We start from the raw sequence: 13,646 nt of genomic DNA, 5'->3' as shown, positions 1-13,646 counted from the left end.
GCCAACAAGACACCCTATTTCCAAACCAAAGAGTCAGGAATTCAACATTTCAGGAGGAAACCTGAGTGGAGGCAGAGTGGAAAATGGCTTTTGGCCCCATTGGCTGTGAAGGACCCCCATCAGCATACTTAGCCTCTCTAAGCCTCAGGTGCCGCTTCTGCAGAAAAGAAGAGATAACGGCCCCCTCCCGAGGGGCTGTTGTGAGGGTTGTGTGAAGCCCTGGCAGCACATGGGAGGCAACCAGCAAAGGCACTGGGTGTCGTCAGCACCGGCTACTCCAGGAACCCGGGAGCCCTGCGGGTCACCACTTCAGGCACAGATGCTGACTCTTCTTTCTGCTGCAGCACCTGGGCCAGGGCCAACTGTGACTCAGTCACTGTGCCCTGCCCCAAAAGGCTGGATGGCAGTGGAGGAAGGAAAGATGGAGTTCCTAGGGGCAGATGCCACGTTCCTGTGAAGGGTCATCACAACAGGACGATGAAAGCACCCACTAGGAAAAGCACTCTGTCATCCTTCAGGATGTGAATCGAGGGGTCCTCCTCAGTGTTTTCCGGTGAGGACTCAAACTCCCAAGGAGGTCACCTATGTTTTTGAAAGCAGACCAAGTATATAGAGTGAATAAATAAATAGTCCTTTGGGTACAGTGCCCAGCAAACAAGTGCTCAGCCAATATCTTCTCATTTTTTTTAAAGACTTCTGATGAAATGGAATAGAAAAGGAGCACATTGCAAATTAATTAGGAAGGTGATATAGGTTGGATTGCGTACCTCTGAAATTCATGCTGACGTCCCGAATCCCAACGTCATGATGTTCAGAGAAGGAGCCTTGAGAGACGATGAGGTCATGGACAGGGCCCTCAGGATGGGATGAGTGTCCTTATAAGAAGAGAGGGTGTCTGTTTCCTCATCTGCAAAATAGGTTTAATAATAGTTACCCTCAAAAGTTGGTTGTGGGAATTCAATCAGACAATTCTTACAGAACATTCAGCTGTGTGCTTTAAATGGGAAGTATTCAATGCGTGGCGCTTATTACTAATATTATATTTCAGGAAAGGCCTTTGACCTCTTTGGTTACACAGACGAGACGCACGTAGACCCAGAGCCATCCAAGTTTGCCTTTGACTTCTGTCCCAGGACAAGAGGAAAACTAGAAAATGGTTCACATCTTCGGGTTCTGTGTCAGGGGCTCATAAACCCAGGCGGAAGGGCATCCAGGGAGGCTGAAGCAGAGGCCTTGCTCCCCTGTCCAGACAGTGGGCTCAGCCTGGGAGGTCCAGTTAGGGCTCGTGGCCTCTGCAGCAACTCTGCATTCGCTGCTCAGCCAAGAATGGACCAGATCCACCCTGTGTTTGTGAATAATGAAGAGACTCCAAACCAAGCATGATCTTCTCCTAGAAGTACCTCTCACCAAACTGCAGCTGCTCCAGAGGACTTGGAACCACAGCAGTCTGTGAATTGACCCAGATGGACAGGAGCTCAGCCCTCACAGAGCATGTGCTTGAGCTGCTGTTATCTGCAGGGCCTGGCTTTGCCGTCTTTAACTTTTATACCTTGAAACACAAGGCTTTTTATGAATTATTTGTTAATCACAGCCCCCCATTTATTGAGAATTTACTATGTGGCGGGCACAGCACTAAACGCTACTTATTCTTTGCTATTTCATTTATTCAGCACTCCAGGTGTCAGTAGTACTCATATCTCCAGTGGAGAGACCAGGAAACTGAATCTTGAAGCTAAATGATTGATAGTAGGACGCTCAGCAAACACATGGCAGAGCCAGGAATGGAATCCATGCTGTTTAACTCTACAGCTAAGAAACCTTAGTTTTTGTTTTTTTTTTTTCAGAAATTTTTCAAATGCTTGATTGTGTAAGTATGCTTTATCTAACATGTCATTTCTCATCTGCTTTTTATTCCCCCAACTTCTTAATACCTCTTGTGTTTATCATGAAAACCAATGAGTTGATCAGAGTCACTTAACCAAAAATCTGCTTTTAGACAAGCCTCACTCAGAAAGATCTATTCCTGCAAGAGGGGACTACCTGCAGTGCCAAAATCTAAGAAGCTGGTGTTTCTCTACATGGGCAAACTAATGGGAAAAGCTGAGCAATTACCTGGAAAATGCCGTCGATGCCAGCAGGCAATAAGAATAATTTAAACCAATAAGCTTTTTCCCCTCGACTGCAGGGTTCAGGGTAAGGTTTTCTTTTTCTGTCTTTTTGTTTTGTTTTCCATTGACTGAGCTTTCCAAATAATTGTTCCATCTGTCCACTTCACTTTGCCTGAGTAATCACAGCCAGAGGGCACTTAGAAGTCAGACGTCAGACATGGAGGGGAAACCAACGCGTGGGAGGCTATGGGAAGAGAAATCCTTGTCTGCTCTCCTTCCCTGCAGCTTGGCCAGGGATCTGGAAGTAAATCATAAGCATCCATTCTCCAGGGAGGAAGCTATGGTTTGGGAATGGGAGTCGGGGGTGGGATTTGGTAGACGCCATTGTCAGGAGTGTTGGCTATTCAAATCAAATATGCTTAGCAATGGATTTGGGAGAGAGATCATAGCCAAGCCAGAGATAAGAAATGTGGAGACAAGAAATGAAAAACAGAAATCTAAAATAACTTTTACCATGCCATTCACTCTGAGCTAGATCCGTGACTGGATAGTCTATGTGCTTAAATGTTTTGATTCTCCCAGCATCTCTATTTTATAGATTAGAAAAATGAGACCCAGAGAGGTCAAGTAGCTTGTCCAGAACCTCACTGCTATAAAATGGTAGAGCCAAAATTTGAACCAGAGTGACTTAATCCAAAGCCCTTGCCTTTAGCCGTTCCTCCTGGCTACTCTAAACCAGGTGTGCTAGTCATCTCTGTGACCAACATATCTGAAAAGAACATTAGGGAGGGAGTTTATTTGGGCTCACAGTTTCAGAAGTTCATTCCATGGCTGGCTGACTCCATAGATCCAGGCCTGAGGTGAGGCAGAACATTATGGTGGAAGGGCATAGAGGAGGAGAGTTCCACAGCTCATGGCAGCTGGGAAGAGGAAAGGGAGAGAGCACATTCTGCTCACCAGGAACAAAACATAAAACCCCAAAGGTGCGTATGCATTACCTACTTTCTCCAGTTAAATCCAATCTGCCTATAGTCAGCACCCAGTATGGTAGTCCTGACAAATTATTAATCCATCAAGTGGATTAATATGCCAATAAAATCATGACTCCATAATCTAATCATTTCATCCCTGAACATTTCTTAAACATCTCACACATGAGCATTCTGGGGACATCTCATGCAATCCATAATACCAGGGGTACTGACCAGGGATGAATCAAATATGCAAAGGTGACCTAGACTATGACAACAGGGTTACTATTTATTACATATCAAAACAGTTTACTTGTATTGGAAGAAGAATGCTTAGAATTAAAACCACATTAGATTCTCAATTTACAGGAGCAAAGAGAGGTTAGGTTACTCACCTAAGGCTGTAAAGTCATTAAGTAGGAAAGTGTAGGATTTTAATCCAAGTCTCTGAACTTAGTGAAAGACTGTGCTCTTCAGTATATTAAGTAACCGCTATCCTTTCATATTATAACCTTCCAGGTAAAGCAAGTTACCTCAGCCTCTTATGAATTATGTTCCATAGAAAGTTATGTCTCCAAAGATGTTAGTAACAATAAATATAGGTTTACAAAAGTGGTATATTAAACAAGATTATACAGACTTCTAAAATCTAAGATGTCTCTAAGCATCTAACCTGCTAGTTTCCATTGTAAACATCCAAGAGAGGGATACAGTTAGAAGGTGTTCCCCACTTATTGGACCATAGAACCATTTTTCCTCTGATAAAGATTGGATAATACTTGGCCAATAGGGCAACCGTGGCCTTTATCCCTGCATCCTTGCCTCTGTAGAGCAGCACCACCACGTCCGCTGCCTGATGTCTGGAGGCTATAGGCTGAGCTACTGATCGGGGAAGTGGTGAGTTTACCCCTGCTACCCTTCCACTGCCTCATTAGGACCCTGCTCCTTCCTTCTAGCCTAAATGGCCAGGTGCACCAAGCCATACAGAGGTTGTTCTTCCTAATAATGTGTTCATAGTAGATAATGGCTTCCTCCATCAAGCAGTTTTAAACAAAAAAAATCATTTGCTTGAATTTTAAGCAAAAAGATCACTTTGTGCCAGGGTAGGCAGATTGTAGGGTCTTTTTAGTCCTCTGGTTGAAGTCAAGGTAGGATGAAGATGAGTCTTGGGGTGTGATGTCAGGGTGCAAATTCTACAGCTAGGATGTTGGAAATGATTGGGTGAGACCACAAGGGAACTCCAGAAGAAACTTTCAAACAGATATGTATGGAAAACTTAAGATTAGGCAGTCATAACTGAAAATCAAGGAAATTAATACATAATATTTTACTTAAAAAATATTTTCTTTGTATCTCCTAAACCTTGTAAGAGCAAAATAATGTCAGCATTTAAGGATCTTACATTGAAGTGGAGGTCTGACCTGAGTCATGGGAGGCATCACCTGCAGGGTCACTTCACTGTTGATTCCCCCAGGGGACTCAGAGGTGGTCCACATAGGTAGTGGCAGCAAGTGGCCCATCTGGTGGGAAGACCCACTCCTTCACCCTTATTTCTTCACACATTGAGGGTGACTGAGTGCCTACTCCAAGTCAGGCCCTGCACTTAGTGCCAGGAATACAGTGGAAAGAGTTAGAGTCATTGCTCTCAAGAAACTGAACTCCATCATGTGCATGTATGAGCATATCACAATGAATTTCACCTTCACATACAGCTATAATATACCAATTTTTAAAATAAATCTTATTTTTAAAGTTAAAAAAAAAGAAAAAGGAAACCAAACTCTAGTGCAGAAGATGGATGTTAGTCAAATGCAAATATCCTATTAAATAAGAAAACTTTCACACAGAAACCTTGCATGGAGAAAGGGCTCCCTGCAAGTAAGGGTAATGATACCTGATGCTTATTTCACATCTGATGGACATCTACAACATAACATGCACAAAGTGCCTCCTCCCCATCTCAGTAAATGGTGACTCTGTTCTTCCATGCACTGAGGTCAGAAATAGCTGGACATCCTCCTTCTCTATCATCTTTCTTGCATACCCAATGCCCTACTCTCCTCCCTATCTCCACCGCTGCCATTCTGGTACATTTCTCACTTGGATGATTGTGCTAGCCTCCTAGCTGACTCTTCCTGTTTTCAATCTGGTTTCTTTTCTGCTAGACATCCATTGTGACTTCTTTGCTTAAAACTCTCCAGTAGCTTCTCATCTCCTTTAGAGGATAAGGTAAAAATCCTCATAATGTCCTAAGTGCTTAACCCCTATGATCTGCCTGCCACCTTAGCCTGTCTGCATTCTTACCTACCACTCCTCATCACCCCTCAGTTGCCACTTCAGCCTCCTACTCTTTCTCGGACCCAGGCATGTGTGTCCCTCAGGAATTTCACACTGGTTCTTCTCTCCTTCTGAGGTGACTTCTCCTCACTGTCTAGCTCACTCACTTCTTTTAGGTTTCTGTCCAAATATCCATTGTTCCCAGGGTCTTTTTTTGACTTTCTTATTGAAATTTGGACCTGTTCAATTTCTTTAGTCCCTGTAACCATCTTTATTCCCTTTGCTCCAGAGAATCTCTCGCTTCCTAACAACTCATGTGTTTATTCCATTATTGCCTATCTTCCCATCTTCTAGGATATGACTTTTATGAGAACTGCAGTCTTGTTTTCATATCCCCATAGTCTTGAACATAGTTGACCCTCAATAAATATTTGTTGAACTGTGTGTTAGATGAATCAACAATGCAAGAAGACATAGCACTACGCCAGGCTGGAGGTTGAGAGAAATAGCATGATTCCATGACATTCTGCCCACTTCATCAGTCCACCATTGTAGTGTCTTTCCCACTATTTGTTATCACACATCTTTTGCACGAAACTGTAGGAGGTATTAAGTGGCTTCTGCCCTGCAGAGTGGCATTTTCCTTGGCAGTTTCTCTCCCTGTTCCTTCTGAATCTGGTTCACTGGGGCCATTCCACAGGCAAGTGGGTGGGTCTACTCATTTTGGTGCTCTCACCATACCTGGATTGTTTGGGAGACACAATTTCTGGTCACCCAGGTTATAGTCAGAGAGGAGATTTCTTTTCTTATATGGGTACTGAGTGACTTGAAAGAAGTATGATAAGAGAAACTCAGCTCATCAAAAAATGAGCCACAGATATTTCCTACACAGTGTCCCTCTTGACTGTCACCTTTTGTTCTTGGCATATGTGGAGAGTTTTCAGAAAATTCTGCAATTGCTAATTTGCCAATATTAATGAATACTTAATTTAAGAAAGGATCTCTGGGATTCCTTTAACCCAGCAAGCTCCCCTTGTGCAAGTGGGACAGAATCTGTCACAGAATTCCATCTGCCCTTTAGCAACAGAGACACCTGATGGCAAGGCCAGGAGGAGGGAGGTCTGGATTTCACACTTGGCCATATGACCTTGAGCAAGCCCCTGATAACCTCTCTGTGCTTTGCTTTCTTTGATTATAAACACCTAAGCTCTGAGGCTGTTGCACTGTATGAGTTGCACTTATCTCCAGCCTGGCACAGAGCAAGCCCTGCAGAGAGTAACTCTGGGGCTGGAGAGTGTCTAATGCAGGAAGGGAATTCAATGGTTTTGTTCATGCATCTCTGTGTGCACATTCCGCTCTTTGTTTCCTCTGTGGGTATCTGCATCAGGAGGAATTTGTAGCTTCATTTTGTAAGAAACCTTCATTGGTCATGCTTACCTACTGTTCTCTGGATGGGTGCCAGAGGCTGCCCTAAGATCCTGAAATACATTTGAAAAGACCATCGCTTGCAGTATTTTCCACGCCTGTAGATTCTGAGTCTTCACTTCTTGCTTCCATTTGCTGTCAGAGCATTATTTTAGCTTCCAAATTTGGAGATTCTAATTTCTGTCCGTAGCAGGAGAGAATGTGGAGAATGAGAGTGAAGGACAGCATATCAAGTAAGGCTGTACCTGCTTAGCTGGCTGCATTTCCTTCTCTTTATTTTGATGTGGCACCATTTGATTTCCCTGTTTGCAAATAGGCTCCGTGTTCCCATCTTGCCAACTTTTTGATCATTTTCTTCTTTCAGCAGAAAAAAAAAAAATATATACCACCACCCAAACTTCATTTTCCATATAGTTTAATTGAATTGATGGCAGCTGTCACAAAATAAAATAAAGCCTCACAAATAAGAGGACCGCAAATCCTAGGATTAAGCTACCTCTGAAGTTTTAAAAAATTCTTCAAGGCATTTATTTGCAAATTGTACTCCATTTGCATATTTCACAAGCATAATACAAATGTATTATTTATCAGGTGGTCTAGGCATGCCTGTAAAAAAGAATCATTGCAAATTCAACCTTCATTTAAAAATCTTCATTGTAAATCTGTCCCTTCAACTTGCAGAAAAACTGGGCTTCTCCACCTCGCTTTTTCTGATCTATTTAAAATACTCTAGACTCCAGGCTGAGTGACATTTCTTAGCATTACATGTCTGTGTATTTGAAGAGAATGGCTTCTAATATAAAATCACAAATTACAAAATAATTTCCAATGTCAAAATTGCTTGACCTACTGGCAGCATCTTATCTTCCATAGCAGTGACACTATCCCATAGATGTTCCTGCAAGCCTTCAGGCAGAAGTATGACCTCACTCTTAGGCAATTTCAATTGTCAGTGATTCAGGCCTTGGGAGTTTCATGCCCCAGTGACTTGTCTAACCTTTACGTACAGGCATGAGGAGAAATCCAATTTGAGCTGTTGTTGGTTCCTTTTGGTTTCAGACCCCATGGGCCAGAGAATACCACTCTCCCCCATCCAAGGCAATCGATGAGTGCATAGTCATAACAGGAGAGAACAACACGAATTAAGCAGGCCACCAGTTATCTTTTTTCCACTTACATTTTATGACTCACAAGCCATTTTAAGTGAAGCAAGGCAGTAAGTATGATGTCTAGTTTTTAATATGATTGCCTTGTTCAATCAGATGTAATTGCAGGCAGAAAATGATGGAAGTGGATGAAACATCTATCAAGGCTTCTTAGTTGTAGGATTTATTTTCTAGATGCTAGAAGTCACTGTTGTCCTTGGAGAGTCACAGAATGTCTTCTATATCACAAGGAGTGACAAAGTGCTGGCCCTGTGTCATGGCTCCCTCTGCTTGTCTACCATATCAAGTATCTGGCCAGAGTTTGTATTCTGCGGGAGCTGCTTCCACCATGGGATGAGGAGCTTCTGTTTCTTCTATTGTAATTCAGTTAAACAACTAGTTCCTCATCTTCTTGCAGGTGTTTCAGGCTCTAAAAGTAAGAGGATAAATAAGACACAGAACTTGCCCTCAAAGAATCCAGTCTATGGACAGAAGTTTAAATAAATTATGCACAAATTTTAACAGTGCTATTTGTGCTTTGAAATTTGACATTTTGGTTAAAGGTTGAAAGAAGTGAGCACAGAATGAACTAAGTAGATTGTTCTCAACTGATTTACCTTTTAAGAACCTAAAAATGACTGTTTGATTTTTATTGTGCAAGAAATAAGAATGATTATTCAAGTGTACAGAGATAATATCCTCTTTCTTCATTTGTGCATAAGAATTTGGATTTAGCTGTAATTTACTAAACAGTGGCTTCCACACATTTACTTTTGTTGTTTTGGGATGTGTGCGTGTGCAGTATGAAGAGTCAGAGGCAGGCATTGCTGCGTTGATTTGATGGTTTGAAGACATGAGGGTCAAGGTCTCTGTGGTTCTTCCTCTGCATTGTCAGAAGACTGTGGCAGATCCTGTCATCACTGGTTCCAGAAGGAAAAAGAAGCAATGGTGCACAGGAGGAAAATGTGGCATCTGTATTGTAAAATCAAAAATATTTATAGATACTGGTAGCAAAAATAGATTTGAGTCACATAACCCACCCTAATTGCAAAGGAGTCAAGATTACAAGCTTATTTTTTTGGTCAAGGCAATATGTAACCCTTAAAAAAATCAGGAATCTTCTAGTAAGGTAGGAGGAAGGTATGGATATCCATAGGCAAATAGGTATACCTGTTACAGCATTTTACTATAAGTATAAAGTAGAGGGTGATACAGTGTACAAGAGAGAATGATGAGCTACCTAGGGAGATAAGCCAGGGCTATGGATACATGGCTTGACTGTACATGTAATTCCAAAGTTAATTTCTTATGAGTGAAGAATCCAAACACCTTACTGGTGTGATACAATGAAACTCTTATTGTTTCTTGAAACTGTCTTCTTATGGTGGCTTAAATTTCTATTTTCAGAAGTCTTTTAAGAACTTCTAAATGAATCTTTGGTGTTGCTGTTAGTGAGAGGTACACAATAGAAACTTGTGACTCAGAGCAATTGGTTCTACTGGTCAACATTGCCTTTAGCAGAAAGTGTGGTCTGGGGAAGCAGGACACAGAATAGACACATTTGCTCAGTCACAGAGATGAAGAGATGCCCTAGTGGGAAGCCAGGGATAACTAGGAACATTTTTAAGGTTCATGAGTATTTTGATTGGATAGAAATAAAAGCAGGGAAATAGTTATAAAACCATCTGATATAAGGACAGAGGCATACACAATGTGAAGAGAGCCTAGTGAGGATGTTTTGGGGGAAGGTTGGGGAGGTGAATCCAGTGATGCTCAACTACTGAGCTAAATCCTCAGCCCTTTTTAAAATTTTTTTACTTTGGGATAGGGTCTTGCTAAGTTACCCAGGCTGGCCTTGAACTTGTGAACCTCCTGCCTCAGCTTCCTGACTTATTGGGATTACAGGCATGTGCCATTCTACCAGGCTAGTGATTTTTTTCTTTAACACAGACTGCCCCTACACAATAAATTCCTAATAGCTGAAAAGGAGTGGAGAGAACAGATAAACCCAGTGCCATTTTTCATTCTCATTGCAGAGCTGCTGGCAGGAGATGCCACAACCCGGAGTAGCTCAGAGGAAGTTTATCAAATTTCTGCTGAGGTCCAAGATGGAAGAAGAGGGACTGGACTTAGCCTCCTGTCTGAACAAATAAGCAAAAGGCTAAGATATGAGAAGCAATGGTTTTCAAGACACTCAGTAGACAGTGATGGACAGTGATCTCTGAAAGATGGAGGAAGAAAAGGACATCGGCCTCACAACTTCCCAGCTGATAGCCTTGAGTCTCCAGGCCACAGCACAGGGAAGGGAACTGAGGTGGATCCCAAAGATTCCCAGAATTGAGGAGACAGAGTTGGGGTGGCTGAGAGTTGTCACTCAACCCTATCTTCAAGAGACTAAGTCAGATAGAGTCTGGAGAATAAGGAACTAGACGGAAGAGCTTTTCACAGAGGGAACTCCAGAGATGTTGACAGGGCTCTCATCAAGTATTAAGAGTACTGATTATTGTACAAATGTGAAGAGACTACCGGCACCAGCAAAGAGGACTAAAATGAACAGCAACCAACACACACCACGCCAGAAATAGTACTTGTTCCTGCCCACCAAAGCGTAAGACTTCATAATTCGTGGGGTATTGTATAAAGTATTTAAAAGGTTAAGACCTCAGGAATGAGAATAATTAGGCCTAGACTTAATATATCTAGATTTGGTTTTACTTAATAAATTTTCAAAAACAAAGCCTGAAGAGATTAAACTATTTCCAAGTAACTTAACTACCTCCTCAAAGAAAGTCAAAAACTACTTATAGAAAACCACAAATACATAACAATTGTTTTAGTCAGTTTTGTGTCATTGTGACCAAAGGAGCTTACATGAACAGTTATTTTAATCTCAGGGATTTCAGAGGTTCAGTCTATGGTGAGTCAACTCCATAGCTCTGGGTCCGTGGTGAGGCAGAACACCATGGCAGAAGGGTATGGTGGAGAAAAGCTGCTGAGAGAGAGAGAGAAAGGAAGAGAGAGAGAGAGAAAGAGAGGTGGCATTCCACTCACAAGGGACAATGTATAAACCCCAAAATTATGCCTCAAGTGACCTGTTTTCTCCAACCACCATACCTGTCTACAGTTACCATTCAGTTAATCCATATCAGTGGATTAATCCATTGATTAGGTTATATTCTCATAAGCTGATCATTTCACCTCTGAATATTCTTGCACTGTCTTACATGAGTTTTGGGAGGACACCTTATATCCAAACTACACACTCAACAAGGTAAGCATCAGTATTTGTCATCCAATAAAAAATTACCAGGTGAACAAAAGAGGAGGAGAATACAGCCTGCAATGGGGGAAAATATAATCACTTGAAACTGACATATATATCAAAGAGGAAGAACATTATAATGTAATCATCAAAATTGTATTCCATATGTTCACAATATAAGTAGAGACAAGGAAGAAATAAAAGAGAATCTCAAATTGAACTTATAGAGTTGAAAACCACAATGTCTGAAATAAAAAATACACTGACTAGGATTGATGGAAGATTAACATTGCAGAAAAAAATTAAATAGACTAGTGATCTTACAATGTACAGCAATATAAAACATCCAAATTAAAATGGAAGATGAAAAGAATCTTCAAGGATGAACAGCACTGCTGAACCACTGAAGAGTTTCTAGTGAATTAATATGCATTTATAAGGGGAAAGAATAGGGGTATTAAAATATCTGAAGAATTAATGGCTGAAACTTTTCCAAATGATGAAGATTTTAAACACACAGAGTCCAAAAGCTCATCAATGTGCATCACAGCCTTTACAAAACCAGTGATAAAGAGAAAATTTTAAAAACATCCAAACTTAAAAAGACACATTATACACAGAATAACAAAGATAAAGATGAAAGATTTCTTGTCAAAAGCAATAGAGCAGCACATTTAAAGTGAAACATAGCCTATGTCTCCTAGACTTCTATACCTAGTGAAAATACCTTCAAAACTTCTTCAATTCCATAGGAAGGAAGTAATCCAGACTTTTGGGATGGTACCAGCAGATATCAGAAATGACTATCTCCAAATTAACAAGTGAATTACAACTCCAACAGAGACCATGTGGAATATAGCCTTTGAATCACCTTTTTAAAAAACTCCTGTTCCTGTTGACGGGTAGAATCATAGCCTCTAGGACAGGAGTCCTCTGTGTTTCTCCTTTGCTAGCAAAGCAATAAATCTTTTTCCTTTTTCTCAAAAAAAAAAAAAAAGCCAAACTTCTTCAATCATACAAAAACTGAAAGAATTCATATCCTACAGACTTTTACCATGAAAAATATTAAAAGAAGTACCTTAGGCAGAAGGAATATACTAACAGATGGAAATATGGTTCAATTGTAAGGAATTTACAACACCGGAAATGGTAACCATGTGGGCACATATAAAAACTTTTACAATATTATTTAAATCTCTTTAAAAGGCAATTAACTATTTAAACATAATAATAGCAATATAGTGTGGGGTTAAAACATGTAAAATGTATGAAAACAATTTCACAGATTGGAAGGGGAGAAATGGGAATATATTAATATAAAGTGTTTGTGCTATATCTGAAGTTTAAATCACTAAAGCCAGACTATGATAATTTGAAGATATATACTATAATCCCTATAGCAACCATTAAAACAACAAAAAAACTATGAATCATAACTCAAGACTCAAAAAGGTAGATAAAATGAAGTGATAAAATATGTCCAGTAAACCAAAAGAAAGCAGTAAAAAAATGAGTCAAGGGAACGAAAAACAGATGAGATAAATAAAAAACAATAAGATAATGGATTTAAACCCAACTCTGTCAATGTGCCCCAAACCCAATCACTAGGCCCCATCTCTTGAAGACCCCCTACACACACACACACACACACACACACACACACACACACACACTTCTCACATGCTACACTGGAGACCAAAGCTCCAAAACATGAACCCAGAGGGAACGAAGCACACCCAATCAAAGCAAGCACTAAATGCCTACATTAGGAAAGCTGTGTCTCAAATCAGGGTCTTCAGCTCCCACTTTAAGAAAACAGACAATGAACAAAACTTGTTCTCTGGGAAGATCTAGCCAGACTGGTGAGGACAAAAAGAATACAAAAAGTACCAGTAGCAGCAATGAATGCAGTACAACTCTACAGAGTCTTCAGGTATGAAAAGTATAGTAAGATATTGTTATAAACAGAATATAGCAATAAATCTTACAACTCTGGTGAAACAGAGAGATTCCTTGACAGGACACAGATTGCCAAAGTCACTCAAGAAGAAATATATAACTTGATTAACGTTAAGTCTGTAAAATAAACTGAATTAATAATTAAAACCACACATAAAAAAAAATCAAGCCTGGATCATCTCTGGTGAATTCTTCCACATGTTTCTGGAAGAAAGTACCAATTATACACAAAATTTCCAGGAAAATAAATACTACTCATTTTATGAGATTACTATTCCTCAATGACAATTTCTCTCATGAGCATAAATGAAACAATTCTTTAAAAAAAAAAAGCAAACCAAATAATATATAAAAAGGCAAAAAAAAATTCCCTGACCAAATACAAGATAGCTTTAACATGAAAAAATCTATTATTATGTCTCAGCACACAAATTTAAAAAGAAAAACTATGATCGCCTTAATACATGCAGAAAAAACATAATCCAGCCAGCATTCCTGA

This window comes from Sciurus carolinensis, chromosome 6 (assembly GCF_902686445.1).
Source record: "Sciurus carolinensis chromosome 6, mSciCar1.2, whole genome shotgun sequence".
In the NCBI taxonomy this organism is placed as follows: domain Eukaryota; kingdom Metazoa; phylum Chordata; class Mammalia; order Rodentia; family Sciuridae; genus Sciurus; species Sciurus carolinensis.
This window is presented reverse-complemented; position numbering follows the sequence as displayed.